Here is a 19694-nt window from a genome sequence, read left to right on the forward strand (position 1 = left end):
GCGAAGGGAAGGGTTATGCAGAATGGAGCTCAGCTTTGGGGAAGAGAAAGGCCAAGACGAGGGCCGCCTCCTCTCAGTGGAGGAAGGGGAGAAACAGCAAGCGCTCAGGAGTGTGAGCACAGATTCAAGCAGGTAGCTGTGTTGGTCCGAAGCAGCGGAACCGAGTTCAGTGGCACCTTTAAGATAATGTGACCGTAAATCTGGGGCCACAAGGCCGGACACGCCAATGACAGCTCTGCTTCCCGACCCTATTCTGCAGGATCACTCCATTTCTGGGGTTTCTCGAAACCTAAATAATATTTCAGAAGTTTTTCAATGCTAAAATAATTGAGAAAGGCTGTGATCGTGGTTTATGAAATCATGCATGCCTTCAAGAGGCAGCCCGATTCCAGTTAATTCTTGCTGCAACAAACCAAAAGGGCTGACCCTCTGGGACCGCAACTTGGGGAGGGAGCTCTCTGTTGAAGCCACGCTCAGGCCCAGAGAAGCCATGCGCTGTGGTTTCCTGCCTTCCTGGGATCCTTCTCCTTTATCTTCCTCGCTTTCCTCTCTGAAAGTTCCCTGTACAGACTCAAATATCGTTTTACCTTCAGGCATCATCACCTGTTGGCATAAGACCTCTGGGAGGGGCTTGTGGGGGTCACGCTCCACAGGAGGCCGTGACTCACTTTGTCCCATCGCCGTCTCTGAATAAAGTTCACGCTCTTTCTTCAGATTACAAGAGCAGAGCTTCCTGACTAAGCAATAGGAATGAAGCAAGAAATGACTCATGGACAGAGGGCAAAAAGCCAAGGCTCAGGAAATCGGGTCGGAAGAAACAAGGAGGAAAATGTTGGCCTTTTTACCGGGAAGATTTTGCAAGATTCCCAGTGCAAAGTTTGCTCCGGGGAGGGCCCGTTGTGCATGGGAGAGGCAGCCAGAAGGTGTACAAGATTCGGCACTCTGCAGGTGCGTAGAGGGAAGGCCGATGAAGCACACTAGCTCCTCCCCTTCCTATAGTGTTTCTGCCAGGTGGCAACTGGAGATCTCCTGGGATTACAATGGATCCCCAGGTGACAGAGATCCGTTCACTTGGAGAAAACAGCCACTTTGGAAGGTGGGCTGCAAAATCCGTGGATTCAGAGGTGGACATGGACACCGGTAGTCATTTGGGCTCTTTATTAAGATCCCAGTGTGGTACAAGCAGAACTGGACTGAACCAAGGAACTCCCCAGAAAACCCCCAGCTTATATACACAAGGAAACAATGGCTCTTCCCACCAAGGTGCTATTGGTCAGTTTCAGTTTAAACCGACTGGATCCGGCAGACAGGATCTAGCTGCGCATCGGTCAATTACATCAGTGGTCCCCAACCTTTTTGAGGATGGGGACCGGCAGGGCAACTGCCCGCCCGCGCATGTCGCGCATGCGCGCCCGCGCCCGCACCTAGCTCATGCAGCCAAAATCGCGCATGCACGGCACTTTCGCGCATGCGTGAAAGTGCCGCGCATGCGTGATTTCGGCCACGCATGTGCGCAATGCACGGGCGTGGCCCTGATTCCCGCAGGTTGGGGACCACTGAATTACATTATAAGCTACCATCCTACCTCAGACCTCAAGCTCGGTCCTCCGCAGGTCTGCAGACACGACAGGACTCCGTGGCATGATACCCCGTTCTGGTTTCTCCCCGCCCAAACCCCACCCTCCTCAGGCTCTACCCCGTAAAATCTCCCAGCCCAAAGATGGCAAGGCAACCCGGCTTGCAGGAGACAGGAATGTGTAGAGTTACCGGTTCCAGACTTGGGAAATTCCTGGAGATTTGAAAATGGAGCCTGGGGAATCCTTCCACAATGTAAAGTTCCATGGAGTATGCCGGGTCATAAGAAGTTTTATTTATTTGATTGATTGATTGATTGATTGATTGATTGATTGATATTTATGCCACCACTCCAAGGACCAGCAGACTCGTGGCGGTTCACAATAAAATAATAAAACACTAAAAACCCGTAAGGCAGCAAACCCTACCAGCTTGCCAACGACTACGATCAATACAACAATAAAACAACATTGCATAGATGTTAGCAGTAACCAGCCTAATAGACCCGGCTCCTCAGCTTATCTATTCCCAGTTAGGCTAATAGATGTAAATCGAGGGGGCTGCCTCTTATGTGGGAGAGCTGCTGATAATCGGATGCAAGGCGCAGCAAATCCCCAGGTCCCACCTGGAGGCTGCATCCCTGCAAGAAACCTACCCACCCACCCACCCACCCCCCGAAAAAAATCAAAGAGTACTTTTATATAGAATCATAGAATCAAAGAGTTGGAAGGGGCCATACAGGCCATCTAGTCCAACCCCCTGCTCAACGCAGGATCAGCCCTAAGCATCCTAAAGCATCCAAGAAAAGTGTGTATCCAACCTTTGCTTGAAGACTGCCAGTGAGGGGGAGCTCACCACCTCCTTAGGCAGCCTATACCACTGCTGAACTACTCTGACTGTGAACATTTTTTTCCTGATATCTAGCCTATATCGTTGTACTTGAAGTTTAAGCCCGTTACTGCGTGTCCTTTCCTCTGCAGCCAGTGGGAACAGCATCCTGCCCTCCTCCAAGTGACACCCTTTCAAATACTTAAAGAGGGCTATCATGTCCCCTCTCAACCTCCTTTTCTCCAGGCTGAACATTCCCAAGTCCCTCAACCTGTCTTCATAGGGCTTGGCCCCAGATCATCTTTGTTGCTTCGTATGTGAGCAGTGCTGTGTAAAATGTTTCGCAAATGAGGAACTGTGGGTCTAGACAACTGTGTGCGGCTTGCTGAGAATTGCAAGATGACTTATGCTGCATATTAGACTTGCAACAATAAAGTGTCATGTCAACATCTATGTCAGAGTGGCCACTGGGTGGGCGTGTCCTCAGCCCTGCTTCCCACGATTGCGCCACTTCTGGGGTTTCTTGAAAGCTGAAGAATGTTTCAGGGGCTTCTCAGTGGTAAAAAAAAAGTCAAGAAAGGCTGCTCCGTGGGCTAACTTCATTCAGTTCTTGCATCTGCATCCCTTATAATCCCTGCTTCATTTTATTTCATTTGGGACAATGGGACTGTCATGTTATGTAACAAAGTCACTTAGGATCTATCTCTCTGGTCTTGGGACAGGAAACCAAACTCAGCAAGGCTTGTCCCTCACGGGGGATGCTTCCATGCTTGGGTTTAGACGAGTGGGTCTCTTTGAATTACTTCAGTTCACAACGGGGAAAGCATCTGCCATTGATCACTATCCTTAACATTTTTGTTCCCCTTATGTCCCTGTGGATGGCAATGAACCCAAAGGACCGATAATACTGTTATTCTTGCAAGATGTTATGCTGCAGATTCGTGGGATATCTTCATGATGCTGTTTACTCATTTCCTGCCAATTTACACTGTCCTTATATCTGCACTCTGATTATTCCTATTACAATGTCCGAAGAAGTGAGATTAGGTGTACATCTGCCATTGGTCACTAACCTTAGCATTTTTGTTCCCCTATGTCCCTGTGAACGGCAACGAACCCAAAGGACCAATATCGCTGTTATTCTTGCAAGATGCTATGCTGTAGATTCATGGGAGATCTTTAGGATGCTGTTTACTCATTTCCTGCCGATTTACTCTGTCCTTATATCTGCACTCTGATAATTCCTGTTTCATTGTCTGAGGAAGTGTGTGTGCACACAAAAGCTCACACCTAGAATAAAACTTTGTGTTGGTCTTAAAGGTGCCCCCGGATTCAATTTTTGTTCAGCCAACTGTGTTATAAAATGGGAAACCCGAGCTAGGGGCAGAAATTTGAGCTCCAGCATCGTTGAGGCTAGCTGCAGACAGCAGGAACATGGGCTGAATCTGCACGGAGCTTTTATTCCAATCCCAGGTCGATTCAATCCCTGCCGTCTACACTGAATGCGATTTCCGTTTTGATTGTAGGCAATTTAAATTTTTATTATGCAACAGGCATGATTGATCTGGAGTGACCCTACCTATCCCGCGCGATATTCTTGAGTGGATATAACCCTCAATATTTGAAAAATCAGCATGAGTAAATGTGTAGCTCTCTGCTTGTCCTGAACTAACTAGCTGCCTTGAGCCTCCAACACTGTAGAAAAGCCCTGATTGGCCAGGGCGTCCATTCAAAAGCTTCCCTTAAAGGGGAAGCCCTAGCTTCTCTTGGCAGAAGCTCCAGAATCCCTAAGTTCTTTCAGCAGAGATTTTCCTAATGGATTTATTCTCCCTCCTCTGCTGTCTCCAATCCTCCCCCCCCTTCAAGAAAAGAAAACAAGAGACTCCTGCTGCATTTGCCCCCCCTCTTCTGAGCTTCCCTAATCACATGCAGAACACTTTGTTTCAATTGAGGGGGGCGGGGGAGAGAATAGAGGAAGACCCGACTTCAAATCTATATGAATTCAGCAGGCTCCACAACGGAATAAACAAAGTAAGTGCAGAATCGGCCCTGCTCTGATGTAATCAGCACAGATAAAATAAGGAATTACAGCTGAAGAGCTGAGTGCACCATTGACGGATATGAACCGTCATAAGAGCTGCTGTGGCAAAGTGGTGTCTAGCCAGGGATGGGTTGATGATTGCCTCATTTCAAGAGAGGCGCTGGATGCCTTTCCCCCAAGTTTTATGGGAAGCTGGACAAAAACCTTTGGTCTAACACACAGATTCCAAGATGATGCAAGGGAGTTTAAAGCAGGGGTGTTGGGCTCTTGCAGCTGCCAGTGCAAAGGAAACAGGTCTTTGCTGCATTCCTCTCTTCGCCTGCAGGCTGTTCCAGCTCCCCTGAGATTAGGTGTCCAGGATCGGTCCAGAACTGCGCTGAAGCAAATGGAAGGAGAGAACATTTCAACCTTTCCCCTCTTTCCCCTCCAGATTCTCAGCACGAAGGTTTACGAATAGTGCTTGGAGCGCTAGTAAGAAATATTTGAGGCTCCGTTAGTCGATAGTTATAAACCCCTTAGGATAGCGATCCCCAACCTGTGGGCCGCGGACCACATGTGGTCCTTCGACTAATTGGAGGTGGGCCCCGAAAGATGCCTTCTCCTCCCCCCCCCCCAGCCCTTTACAACACACTTCGGGTGTCCTTGTCTCCCATCACTCCCAGATGGGACTATCTCGTTGCAGAGAAACAAGCTCAGGGTTCCCAATGATTTGTCATTGTCATGAGTTAAAATTTCCATGAAAATAAAATGTTCCTTATGTTCATTGTTGTGGCGTGTCTGTATCTTATTTTGAAGGGATGTTTAAACATTACCATAGCGATCAGAGAGCGTTAGGGCAGTGGTTGAGAGTAGAAAACTACCCCCCCCCCCACCGGGCCTCAGTAAAAGGCAGTAAAAGTGGTCCCCGGCGTTGAGTGGTCCCCGGCGATAAAAAGGCTGGGGACCACTGCCTTAGGAAATCCAGTGTTACATATTTTAATATTACCATTGGCTTATAAATCCTTTAGGAAACTCAATGCTGCCTATTTGAATATCACCTTTGGAATCTGAAGAAGAATGTTGAAATGCGAAACAAGGACTACTTTCCGGGTAATTTGTCAGAATTTGGAGAACTGGAAATAGTTCAGCAGACTATAGGGGGTTGGAGTAGATGACCCATGAGGTCCCTTCCAACTCTATTATTCTATGATTCTAATTCAGAAAACCTTTATTGGCATACACAAACACAAACCAAGGAAACAAAATGGGTTAGACAAGACTACAGTCCCGCACTAGCAAACGTAAGTAATTTATTTGGAACATGCTTCCAAGGCATCGGTGAACCTGGAAAATTTAATGGGATCTTTTTCTGAAAGCGTTAATTTGATGATGAGGGAGTTGGAATTGACTTAAAGATTTCAATATGCCTCTGCCTCCGGGGGCTCTCCGGGTACATTTTCAAGGTGCGGAAATGCACAAGTGAGTTTTATCAAACGTTTTGAAGCCTCAAATGGCTTTTTACTTCGTTCCACCACTAGGGAGCGCCTGGCGCTCTCCCAGAATTCCAGTGGATCTCCAGGCAACGGAGGAAATGGCTGCCTTGGAGTATGGCCTCTGGCATGATACCACACTGAGTGACTTCCTGAACTGGACTTTTCCCAGGGCCATCTCCAAATCTCCATGAATTTCTCAACCCGCAAACTCTTCTGAGGGTGGGATCACTGCTGGTGACATCATGACAATGTAGTGCAACTTCCTGCGCTAGTGATGTCATCAAGTGGTGGTGACATTCTAGCATTAGTCCCAAACTCTATGGTTTAATACATAAAATTTGGGGTGAATGCAAGAGCGTTGTCTGGTATAGTGAAAAAGAAGAAGAGTTGGGTTTTATACCCCATTTTTCACTGCCCAAAGTGGTGATAGCAAAGCGGCTTGCAATCACATTTCCTTCCACTCCCCCCCAACGGACACCCTGTAAAGTAGGTGGTGCTGAGAGAGCTCAGACAGAACTGCTCTGTTATAAAAGCTGCTCTGTTATAAAAGTATTGATACCCTTGGTCTGGATCCACTGACTTCTGCCTGTAGATAAAACAGTTTCCCTCCTGCAGCTCAAAATGCACCCATCTCCCCTCCCCAATTCTGTTTCCAGGCCCTCCCCCCCTCCCATATTCTAGGAGCAGCATTTAAGGGGCCATGCTGACAGGAGCAGGGGCAGGGTGGGGTAGAGTCAAACTCTGCAAGAGGAAGTCATTCTGGCCCTGAGAATACTCCCTTTGGAGCTTAGCCATCACCTGGGGCTTAGCCATCACCATGTTTGGCACAGATGTGTCAATCAGGATTAAAAGGCTATTTCTCTTTGAATGGCCACCTCCAGGTGTACACCTCCCTCCAAAGGGGGAAATGGGCATTGTTCCCTGGGAAGAAATGCATTTTGTCTTTGGAGATTTGAAATTAGCAAGTCATCACTTTGTCTTTTAACAGGGTTATTTGCCCCTCTGGGCAGAGAACAGGTGCGTTTGTGGGGAGAAGTAAGGTCAGCTGCTTCCCAGGCTAACCTCAGACCACTGCATACAAATGCTAATAGATCTAGCCAGAGAGGTAATGGGTGAGTCAAGCTCCCCCCCCTTCTCCAAAGAAGAGATTTGGAAGGATGACATACCAGAAGGAGATCCCTAGAGATCTGCAGAAAAAGCCTTTTTGACTTGATGTGACAAGAGGTAATAAAATTCAGAGGAGCAAGGAGGAAGTTCTGTTCTGGTGTGGAGTCCATGGGACCAGAGAGCTCTTAACCAAGGTCTGAGAAGGGCAGCCATTAGCCATGAGCTTGCCTAGACAGCCAGAGGAAATGTCAAAGTAATGGAAACTGTGTAGAGATGTGCAGATTCCTAAGCTAAGAAGCCTGTCTATATTTTAATGACTGATAGGGCATGTATAAGAGCCTCTTGTGGTGCAGAGTGGTAAGGCAGCGACATGCAGTCTGAAGCTCTGACCATGAGGCTGGGAGTTCGATCCCAGCAGTCAGCTCAAGGTTGACTCAGCCTCCCATCCTTCCGAGGTCGGTAAAATGAGTACCCAGCTTGCTGGGGGGTAAACAGTCATGACTGGGGAAGGCACTGGCAAACCACCCCGTATTGAGTCTGCCATGAAAACGCTAGAGGGCGTCACCCCAAGGGTCAGACATGACCCGGTGCTTGCACAGGGGATACCTTTACCTTTAACTTTAGGGCATGTATAAAGAGAGGGATGGAGGAACTGCGGTTTACCCATCTCTTTGGGATCCTTTGCTCATTCTGGTGCTACGTTCAAAGTATGCCTGTGAACATTTTCTTTTAAATAAATGCTTTATAACATTTGATGCTGGCAGTGGTTCTCTGCACCGCATAAATCTCCACCATATTGGACACATTATTGTAAAAAGAATGCCTGGGGAGAGATCAGCTGTTGGCAAGGAGCTATTCCTACAGGGACACACAAAGCAGTAAATTGCCAGACCTGGGTAAACCATCAAATCCCAGAGTGGGAAGGGGCCATCCAGGCCATATAGTCCCACCCCCTGCTTAATGCAGGATCCGCCTCAAGCATCCAGAGTAGCTGTCCAGCCACTGCTTGAAGACCACCAGTGAGGGGGAGCTCCCCACCTCCTTAGGCAGCCCCTTCCGCTACTGAACTAGACTCCTAGAATCCCAGAGTGGGAAGGGGCCATGGAGGCCATCTAGTCCCACCACCTGCTCAATGCAGGACCAGCTTCAAGCATCCAGGAGAAGGATCTGTCCAGCCGCTGCTTGAAGAGGGCCAGGGAGAGGGAGCTCCCCACCTCCTGAGGCAGCCCCTTCCACTGATGAACTAGACTCCTAGAATCCCAGAGTGGGAAGGGGCCATCCAGGCCATATAGTCCCACCCCCTGCTTAATGCAGGATCCGCCTCAAGCATCCAGAGTAGCTGTCCAGCCACTGCTTGAAGACCACCAGTGAGGGGGAGCTCCCCACCTCCTTAGGCAGCCCCTTCCGCTACTGAACTAGACTCCTAGAATCCCAGAGTGGGAAGGGGCCATGGAGGCCATCTAGTCCCACCACCTGCTCAATGCAGGACCAGCTTCAAGCATCCAGGAGAAGGATCTGTCCAGCCGCTGCTTGAAGAGGGCCAGGGAGAGGGAGCTCCCCACCTCCTGAGGCAGCCCCTTCCACTGATGAACTAGACTCCTAGAATCCCAGAGTGGGAAGGGGCCATCCAGGCCATATAGTCCCACCCCCTGCTTAATGCAGGATCCGCCTCAAGCATCCAGAGTAGCTGTCCAGCCACTGCTTGAAGACCACCAGTGAGGGGGAGCTCCCCACCTCCTTAGGCAGCCCCTTCCGCTACTGAACTAGACTCCTAGAATCCCAGAGTGGGAAGGGGCCATGGAGGCCATCTAGTCCCACCACCTGCTCAATGCAGGACCAGCTTCAAGCATCCAGGAGAAGGATCTGTCCAGCCGCTGCTTGAAGAGGGCCAGGGAGAGGGAGCTCCCCACCTCCTGAGGCAGCCCCTTCCACTGATGAACTAGACTCCTAGAATCCCAGAGTGGGAAGGGGCCATCCAGGCCATATAGTCCCACCCCCTGCTTAATGCAGGATCCGCCTCAAGCATCCAGAGTAGCTGTCCAGCCACTGCTTGAAGACCACCAGTGAGGGGGAGCTCCCCACCTCCTTAGGCAGCCCCTTCCGCTACTGAACTAGACTCCTAGAATCCCAGAGTGGGAAGGGGCCATGGAGGCCATCTAGTCCCACCACCTGCTCAATGCAGGACCAGCTTCAAGCATCCAGGAGAAGGATCTGTCCAGCCGCTGCTTGAAGAAGGCCAGTGAGGGGGAGCTCCCCACCTCCTTAGGCAGCCCCTTCCACTGCTGAACTAGACTCCTAGAAGCCTAGAGTGGGAAGGGTCCACGAAGGCCATCTAGTCCCACCCCCTGCTCAGTGCAGGATCAGCCTCCAGCATCCAGGAGAAGGATCTGTCCAGCCGCTGCTTGAAGACGGCCAGTGCGGGGGAGCTCCCCACCTCCTTAGGCAGCCCCTTCCACTGATGAACTAGACTCCTAGAATCCCAGAGTGGGAAGGGGCCATCCAGGCCATATAGTCCCACCCCCTGCTTAATGCAGGATCCGCCTCAAGCATCCAGAGTAGCTGTCCAGCCACTGCTTGAAGACCACCAGTGAGGGGGAGCTCCCCACCTCCTTAGGCAGCCCCTTCCACTGCTGAACTAGACTCCTAGAAGCCTAGAGTGGGAAGGGTCCATGAAGGCCATCTAGTCCCACCCCCTGCTCAGTGCAGGATCAGCCTCCAGCATCCAGGAGAAGGATCTGTCCAGCCGCTGCTTGAAGACGGCCAGTGCGGGGGAGCTCCCCACCTCCTTAGGCAGCCCCTTCCACTGATGAACTAGACTCCTAGAATCCCAGAGTGGGAAGGGGCCATCCAGGCCATATAGTCCCACCCCCTGCTTAATGCAGGATCCGCCTCAAGCATCCAGAGTAGCTGTCCAGCCACTGCTTGAAGACCACCAGTGAGGGGGAGCTCCCCACCTCCTTAGGCAGCCCCTTCCGCTACTGAACTAGACTCCTAGAATCCCAGAGTGGGAAGGGGCCATGGAGGCCATCTAGTCCCACCACCTGCTCAATGCAGGACCAGCTTCAAGCATCCAGGAGAAGGATCTGTCCAGCCGCTGCTTGAAGAAGGCCAGGGAGAGGGAGCTCCCCACCTCCTTAGGAAGCCCCTTCCACGGCTGAACTAGACTCCTAGAATCCTAGAGTGGGAAGGGGCCATCCAGGCCATCCAGTCCCACCCCCTGCTCAATGCAGGATCAGCCTCAAGCATCCAGGAGAAGGATCTGTCCAGCCGCTGCTTGAAGACCCCCAGTGGGGGGGAGCTCCCCACCTCTTTAGGCAGCCCCTTCCCCTGCTGAACTAGACTCCTAGAATCCTAGAGTGGGAAGGGGCCATCCAGGCCATCTAGTCCACCCCTTGCTCAATGCAGGATCAGCCTCAAGCATCCAGGAGAAGGATCTGTCCAGCCGCTGCTTGAAGACGGCCAGTGCGGGGGAGCTCCCCACCTCCTTAGGCAGCCCCTTCCACTGATGAACTAGACTCCTAGAATCCCAGAGTGGGAAGGGGCCATCCAGGCCATATAGTCCCACCCCCTGCTTAATGCAAGATCCGCCTCAAGCATCCAGAGTAGCTGTCCAGCCACTGCTTGAAGACCACCAGTGAGGGGGAGCTCCCCACCTCCTTAGGCAGCCCCTTCCGCTACTGAACTAGACTCCTAGAATCCCAGAGTGGGAAGGGGCCATCCAGGCCATATAGTCCCACCCCCTGCTTAATGCAGGATCCGCCTCAAGCATCCAGAGTAGCTGTCCAGCCACTGCTTGAAGACCACCAGTGAGGGGGAGCTCCCCACCTCCTTCGGCAGCCCCTTCCGCTACTGAACTAGACTCCTAGAATCCCAGAGTGGGAAGGGGCCATGGAGGCCATCTAGTCCCACCACCTGCTCAATGCAGGACCAGCCTCCAGCATCCAGGAGAAGGATCTGTCCAGCCGCTGCTTGAAGACGGCCAGTGAGGGGGAGCTCCCCACCTCCTCAGGCAGCCCCTTCCACTGCTGAACTAGGCTGACTGTGAACATTTCCCCTGATACCTAGCCGGTACAATTCTGCGCATAGTTTAAACCTATAACTTTGGGTTCTCTCCTCTGCTGCCAACAGGAACAGCACCCCACCCTCCTCTAAGTGACAACCTTTCAGATCCTTCAAGAGAGCCCTCCTGTCCTCACTCAACCTCCTCTTCTCCAGGCTGAACATTCCCAGGTCCCTCCGCTTGGTCCCCTGGTCCCGGTTCATCCTCATCACTCTGATCTGCCCCCTCTCCATTTTGTCCTTTCTGAAGTGAGGCCTCCAGAACTGCACACAGGACTCCAGGTGTGGTAAGGATATCTTGGAGGCCATAAATCAAAAACAACTTGGCAGCACCTTGAGGCATGCACTGTTATTGGAGGCTGAGTCACCGTTCAAGGCAAGGCAATAAATAACACGATTGTCTCATCTCAACAAAGCTTCATAACAACGTAAGAAGAGCCCTGCTGGATCCAACCGTGGCCTGTCATCATGAACAGCCTTATCCCTCATAAATCTACCTCTTGCTTTTTTAAAGCTGTTCATTCCAGTGCCCATCACAACATCCTTCCTGAAAACAGGGGCTTTCGTAGCGAGTGATACACCTGGATCTTCTGACAGCCGTTCGGAACGGAGCATGGCTGGGATCCAGAGGTGCACCTTCTGTGCAGTTCCACTTGTGCAAGCTTTATGCAACATCGATAACAGCCCGGAACCCGGCTTCCAAAAGATTTTGCACACGTGTAAAATGCAATAGAGAGCCTCTTGTGGCGCAGAGTGGTAAAGGTAAAGGTAAAGGTATCCCCTGTGCAAGCACCGAGTCATGTCTGACCCTTGGGGTGACGCCCTCTAGCGTTTTCATGGCAGACTCAATACGGGGTGGTTTGCCAGTGCCTTCCCCAGTCATTACCGTTTTACCCCCCAGCAGCAAGCTGGGTACTCATTTTACCGACCTCGGAAGGATGGAAGGCTGAGTCAACCTTGAGCCGGCTGCTGGGATTGAACTCCCAGCCTCATGGGCAAAGCTTTCAGACGGCTGCCTTACCACTCTGCGCCACAAGAGGCTCTTGGCGCAGAGTGGTAAGGCAGCAGAAATGCTTTTTGAAGCTGTCTGCCCATGAGGTTGGGAGTTCGATCCCAGCAGCCGGCTCAAGGTCGACTCAGCCTTCCGTCCTTCCGAGGTCGGTAAAATGAGAACCCAGCTTGCTGGGGGGTAAACGGTAATGACTGGGGAAGGCACTGGCAAACCACCCCGCATTGAGTCTGCCATGAAAACGCTAGAGGGCGTCACGCCAAGGGTCAGACATGACTCGGTGCTTGCACAGGAGATACCTTTACCTTTCCCTTTTTAAAATGCAGGCAGCAATAGTATAAGTTGGAGTTGGTGCACAGGGCTACTGCAGCCCTCTCCCCGCCCATAAAAGGCTTCTCAAAGGGTTTGGGGAAATGGAATCATTGCCAAATCGGCCCTTCAGAGATTAGCCTGCTTGGACCCACTAACGCAGCTGGGGAAGGCTTAAGAATACAGAGTCAGTTCAATTACACCACTCCAGGAGGGGTCCTCTGTCCCTACCAGCCGGAATGGCTGCTCAGCTATAGTCATAGGCAGAAAATAACTTCTAGATTTTTTTTTAGAAGTGCTGTACATTGATTTAGTCCCTCTAATACACAAAACTCCATGTGGGAATATCCACATGATTGCAGTTAAGTCTTCTTTCTAAGCTGGCTGCTTTCTTTCAAACCAATTGAGAAGAAGAAGAAGAAAAAGAAGAAGAGTTGGTTATTATATGCTGCTTTTCTCTATACTAAGGAGCCTCAAAGTGGCTTACATTTCCCTTCCCTTTCCTCTCCCCCTAACAGACACCCTGTGAGGGACGGGGGGGCTGAGAGAGCCTTAATACTACTGAAGAAGAAGACGAGTTGGTTCTTAGATGCCACTTTTATCTACCAGAAGAGTCTCAGAGTGGCTTAAATTTCCCTTCCCTTTCCTCTCCCCCCAACAGACACCCTGTGAGGGGGAGGCTGAGAGAGCCTTAATATTACTGAAGAAAAAGAAGAGAGTTGGTTCTTAGATGCTGCTTTTCTCTACAACTGGGGTCCTAATAGAACTCAAATCGCTACTGGTGTCCGTGTCAACCTTCCTCCAAAGAGCACCAGAGGCGTTCCTTGTTTTCCCTTCCCCTTTTACCCTCCCAACTATCCTAGAGGTCTCTTTTTCTCCTCTTTTCTCCTCAAGGGTCTGATAATCGCCAAGTATTTAAAAGGGTGCCATGTAGAGGATGGAGCAGAGTTGTTCTCTCTTGCCCCGGAGGGACGTACCAGAACCAATGGGATGAAATTACTTCAAAAGAAATTCCATCTAAACCTCTGGAAGAAGTTCCTGACAGTTAGAGCGGTTTCTCAGTGGAACAGGCTTCCTCGGGAGGTGGGGGGTTCTCCATCTTTGGAGATTTTTAAACAGAGGTTGGATAGCCATCTGACGGAGAGGCTGACTTTGTGAAGGTCCAAGGGGGTGGCAGGTGACAGTGGATGAGCGATAGGGTTGTGAGTGTCCTGCACAGTGCAGGGGGTTGGACTAGATGACCCAGGATGCCCCTTCCAATTCTGTTATTTTATGATTCTATGATTCTTCGCAATCTTGCAGGCTGGGAGGGGATCCCAAATCTCCCATATCCTAGTATGACACTACACCACAGACTTGTTGGGGTCTGACCTCTACTCCTCGTTCCTCTGGGCTACTTCAGGTCTAGTCCATGTTTTCTGGAGCCCTTGCTTCCTTGCCGTTTTGGGTGCTTGATCTACATCTCTAGACCACTATGAAGTGTGGGAGGTAAATATTGACTGTGGGGAATTTTTATTTAACAAACTCCCTGGGACTCTTATGTCGCAGCTGCGATGGGAGGCAGGAACTTGAGGAGGAAACTTTCTCTTGGTGTTTTGATTTGAAATGACATCGCAAACAATGAACCTGTCATTTACTTGCAAATAAATCACTTTCAGGAATGCAGAAATGTGATGGGCATGTTTGCAGTTCTGAAGTCCGTTTCTCCCAAAGGAAAAAGAGGAGAAGAGATTTAACCCGCTATGTTCTTCTGCCTACAGGACATGCAATTGGCTCCACACCATATTTAATTAGTTACTGAAGAAGAAGAGTTGGTTCTTATATGCTGCTTTTCTCTACCCGAAGGAGGCTCAAAGCAGCTTACATTCGCCTTCCCTTTCCTCTCCCCACAACAGACACCCTGTGATATGGGTGAGGCTGAGAGAGCCCTGATACTCCTGCTCAGTCAGAACAGCTTTATCAGTGCTGTGACGGGCCCAAGGCAACCAAGATATCTGCATGTGGGGGAGGAGTGGGGAATCAGACTTGGCTTACCAGATTAGAATCTGCCGCTCTTCATCTTTAGGAAGCTTTGGGCTGATCCTGCGTTGAGCAGGGGGTTGGTCTAGATGGTCTGTATGGCCCCTTCCAGCTCTATGATTCTATGATTCTATGATCTCCATTCTGTCCAATGGTACGGACTCTCCTTCGGATAGAATGGTGCAGCTGGGGGCACCCTGTTTCCAAACCCCTGGACATGGACCCAATGGTCCAATTGTTCTGAAATTCAGAGGGGGGGGGTAGGAAAGAGCTTTTTGGAGCTACCCTGGACGTTTGGAGGCTGTAACTGGAACCCCCATCCCCCTGGCCCCAGGACAGGCAGGAACGCTGGAATTCCCATTAGAGTCAATGGCGTCATTGACTTTAATGGGCGGTGGAACCCACTCGGTCTGTATCGGGCCTCTGGTGCTAAAGCCTAGTTGCCAGGCATCCCACCATCACAAATGGCTACCATGCCCAGTCTTGGGTCTGAGGCATCTGGGGGCCAGACTGCCTGTAGCTGGCATGCGCACCACCAAACCATCCTTCACCAGCCAGGGCGGCTGCCAGGGGTTCAGGATGGTTGGGTCATGATTCTCCCACTGCTTGCAGGGACTTGATGGGACCCAATGCACACCCATCAGGTATAGCACCCAGTACATGAGCCCGGGGCCCCATAACCTAGTTATGCCGTTGATTTGATAATATGTACTGTATGTCTGTCACCCGTGTTTACCATTTATATATGCTTGCACATGCCTGACTACTGAAGAAGACTGCTGAAAGCCAGTTTGATGTAGTGGTTAGGAGTGTGGACTTCTAGTCTGGCATGCCGGGTTTGATTCTGCACTCCTCCACATGCAGCCAGCTGGGCGACCTTGGGCTCGCCACGGCACTGATAAAACTGTTCTGACCGGGCAGTGATATCAGGGCTCTCTCAGCCTCACCCACCTCACAGGGTGTCTGTTGTGGGGAGAGGAATGGGAAGGTGACTGTAAGCCCCTTTGAGCCTCCTTCGGGTAAAGCAGCATATAAGGACCAACTCTTCTTCTTCTTCTTCTTCTTCTTCTTCTTCTTCTTCTTCTTCTTCTTCTTCTTCTTCTTCTTCTTCTCCTTCTCCTTCTTCTTCTTCTTCTTCTTCTTCTTCTTGAAACACATTTGGTTCATGTTTGTGGCTTACAATTGAAAACATTATAAATGAAAACATGTTATTTCGTATAGCCTAATAAAATCAAGTCCAGTAGCACCTTTAAGACCAACAAAGATTTATTCAGGGCGTCAGCTTTCGAGTGCAAGCACTCTTCGTATAGCTTGACATTTTTCATTTTTCTAGTCATTGCACTTCTAAGATCAGGCGGCTCATTCGCATTCCTTTAACCCTTTCAAGGTTCCTTGGTCCGTTTCTCCCGTCCTGTGGACGAGCCGATCAAGTCTTGGCCCACTGAGGTGGTAACATGAACTGTCACACACAAATTGCTCAAAGGCCCATCTGCTTCAATTACATAATGCCGAGATCTCAAGACATTTGAGAAGGTGGATTTACAGCTCAAGTCAAGCCGTTGCCTAAAGGGGGAGAGCAAAAAAATAAGTCAAAATTACCACAAAAAAAAAAAGCTGTCACCTCTTTGCGCCCAAGGAAATAATTTTCCCCAAAGACTGGAGAAGACAAAGAGACCTGTGTGTTTTGGTTTGCTTTTCAACGAGTCCTTGCCCAAATACACTGGGATTCTCAAACAAACAGCGCTATTTTGTCGCTTCCAGCGTCTTTCCACGAGCGGAACAGCTTTTCGTTTCCAGAATCACACTTTCCATTTTGTCACATGTTGATCCAGGGTTCTTACAAAAACAAGAGGCAGTATTAATATTGTTCATTTCTGGTTACATTATGAAAATGCTAGGTGTTTCTCCCCCCTCCCCCTTCTCTTTCTGTTGGGCATTACATAACCGCATCCAGGAAATTCAGGCCGTGGGTATCCTAAAATAACCTCGTTGAGCAGTGCTCATTAAAATGACTATAAATAAATCTCAGCCCACTGCTGATCCCCCCTCCCCAATACCGTCATGTGGCTGTCCTGTAGTAAATTAAATTGTGTGTTGATGAGGCAGCTGCAGTTTACAGCTATGTTGTCTCCGAAACCCTCTGGGGGACACACTGTTAGGTTTTTTAAATGCTTCTCTTCATGGAGTGTTTCTGTTGTTTACAGTGAAAAGAAATTACATAAGGACAGCCTTCACACTCAGGATCAGTTGCGAATATCACATTTCTACGATCCGAAAAGCCCACCCTTCACACTGTGAGAGTCCACCCGACTGCTGTTAATATCCCAGATGCCTCTTGAAGAAAATCCTTTATTGAAAATGCAGCGGAACCCACATCTCTGCATTCTTGCTAAAACTGACTCCTTGGACTCGGTACCTCCTTATCTGTCTTAGCCCCTGCAACTTCCCGCAACTCCGAATGCTGGTTTGGGCAGGACATCCCAGGTGCTGTCCCTCTTTCCCCCAAACTGGAAGTTCTCTCCTAACCAGTGTCCCAGTGACAAGCTAACATATTCTCACAAATTCAGAGGCTGGAAGGCCAGAAAGCTGGGGGCCCTCAAGGCAGCAATCTTCACACCTACGGAAATCAATCACAACAGATCTAGGGAAACTGACAGGAAGACACAAACAAATGGCAGGCCCAGCTCAAGGGGCCAACCAAGCACGGCCGAAAAGACATGGCAAACTCTGCAATTATTTATTTTAATGTTATGTTATTTTGATATTTCTAATTCACCTCTCTCCAAAAATTGGTTTTGACACAAAATCGTTATTTTCACAAGCCGCTTATGAATTTGGACCCAAAACCCTATAATTTGTAGCTCTACTGCTCAAGTTTGCCAGCTCTGGATTGGGAAATACCTGGAGATTTATGGGGCAGAGCCTAAAAGGAGTGGGATTTAGGGAGTGGCTTCAGTGGACCATGATGCCATGCAGTCAACCTCCCAAAGTGGCCCTTTTCTCCAGGGAGACTGATCTCTGTCACCTGAAAATCTGTTTTAATCCCACCTGGAGGCTGGTTACCCCAGTTCCCATCCAATATTTCCCAGATGGAAATCAGGGACACGCTCGGAGTGAGCATTGCCATTCTCATGACCAAGGAACACAGCCCAAATCCTCACCATCACATGTTGTTGGAAGCGCCGCTTTATCTGCTGGGTCTTAGAATCGTAGACTCCTAGAGTTGGATGGGGCCAGATCCAATGGGATGAAATTAATTCAAAAGAATTTTCGGCTAAGCATCCTGAAGAAGTTCCTGACAGTCAGAGCGGTTTCTCAGTGGAACAGGCTTCCTCGGGAGGTGGTGGGTTCTCCTCCTTTGGCAGTTTTTAAGCAGAGGCTGGAGAGCCATCTGACGGAGAGGCTGATTCTGTGAACTTGGACAGGTTTTGAATGGGTGAGCAGAAGGGATTGTGCCGGTGCTTGGCTCTCGTGGCCCTTCCTGTCCTGCCCAGGGAAATGCCAATTGCCACTTTGAGATCAGGAAGGCAAATTTCTTCTAGGCCATTTGTGAGTTTCCTGCATTCTGCAGGCGGTTGGACTACATGACCCTGGAGGTCCCTTCCAACTCTATGATTCTATGAAATGAAGAGACAGCAGAGAGATTATAGATCTGTCTCTCAGGGCTTACAAAAAGAAGTACCGCTTTATGCAGAGAGTGATTAAAATGTGAACCTTGCTGCAAGAGGATGTTGTGATGGGCCACAGGATAGATTCGTGGAGGATACATCCATCATTGTCTACAAGCAAGGTGATTGAGGGGAACCTTCACATTCAGAGGCACTAAGCCTTTGAATCCTAGAACCAAGAGGCAACATCAGCCTCTTTGCCCTGTTGCTGGCCCTCCAGAGGAACTGGCTGGCCCCTGTGTGAGACAGGAGGCTGGACTGGATGGACCCCTGGTCTGACCCAGCAGGGCTCTCCTGATGTCCTTAGGAAGGCCTCGGCCTCTCTGCCCTGTTGCTGGCCCTCCAGAGGAACTGGCTGGCCCCTGTGTGAGACAGGAGGCTGGACTGGATGGACCCCTGGTCTGACCCAGCAGGGCTCTCCTGATGTCCTTAGGAAGGCCTCGGCCTCTCTGCCCTGTTGCTGGCCCTCCAGAGGAACTGGTTGGCCCCTGTGTGAGACAGGAGGCTGGACTGGATGGACCCCTGGTCTGACCCAGCAGGGCTCTCCTGATGTCCTTAGGAAGGCCTCGGCCTCTCTGCCCTGTTGCTGGCCCTCCAGAGGAACTGGCTGGCCCCTGTGTGAGACAGGAGGCTGGACTGGAGGGACCCCTGGTCTGACCCAGCAGGGCTCTCCTGATGTCCTTAGGAAGGCCTCGTCCTCTCTGCCCTGTTGCTGGCCCTCCAGAGGAACTGGCTGGCCACTGTGGGAGACAGGAGGCTGGACTAGGTGGACCCCTGGTCTGACCCAGCAGGGCTCTCCTGATGTCCTTAGGAAGGCCTCGTCCTCTCTGCCCTGTTGCTGGCCCTCCAGAGGAACTGGCTGGCCACTGTGGGAGACAGGAGGCTGGACTAGGTGGACCCCTGGTCTTATCCAGCAGGGCTCTTTGTGCATTCTTAAGGGAGAATGAAGATCTGGGCCAAATTGAAGTGACAAGAGATGAAATTCTTGACCTAGTAGGGAAATTTAAAACCAATAAGTCTCCAGGGCCTGATGAATACCTGAGAATTCTTAAGCTGCTCAGATGTGATATAGTTGACCTACTAACCTGTACACATAACCTGCCACTAAATTCAGCTGCTGTGCCAGAAGACGGGAGAATAGCAAATGTCATACCAGTTTTTAAAAAGGGATCCAGAAAGGAACAGCAATGCAGACTGGTCAGCCTAACGTCTGATCCCAGGCAAATTAGTAGAAACTTTAATCAAAGAATTGTTAGGCATTTTGGAGGGACAAGCCACACAGGGGGGAAAATCAGCATGGCTTCTGCAAAAGGAAGCCCTGCCTCACCAGCCATTTAGAATCACTGAGAAAGTGAACAAGCATGTAGAAGAAGAAGAAGAAGAAGAAGAAGAAGAAGAAGAAGAAGAAGAAGAAGAAGAAGAAGAAGAAGAAGAAGAAGAAGAAGAAGAAGAAGAGTTGGTTTTTATCCCACGCTTTCCCTACCAAAAGGAGTTTCAAAGCGGCATACAATCACCATCCCTTGGCATATAAGAACCAACTCTTCTTCTTCTTCTCTCCCCACAACAGACTTCCTGTGAGGTTGGAGTGGATGAAAGAGCTGTGAGAG

Source organism: Paroedura picta, chromosome 2 (genome assembly GCF_049243985.1).
Source record: "Paroedura picta isolate Pp20150507F chromosome 2, Ppicta_v3.0, whole genome shotgun sequence".
Classification (NCBI taxonomy): domain Eukaryota; kingdom Metazoa; phylum Chordata; class Lepidosauria; order Squamata; family Gekkonidae; genus Paroedura; species Paroedura picta.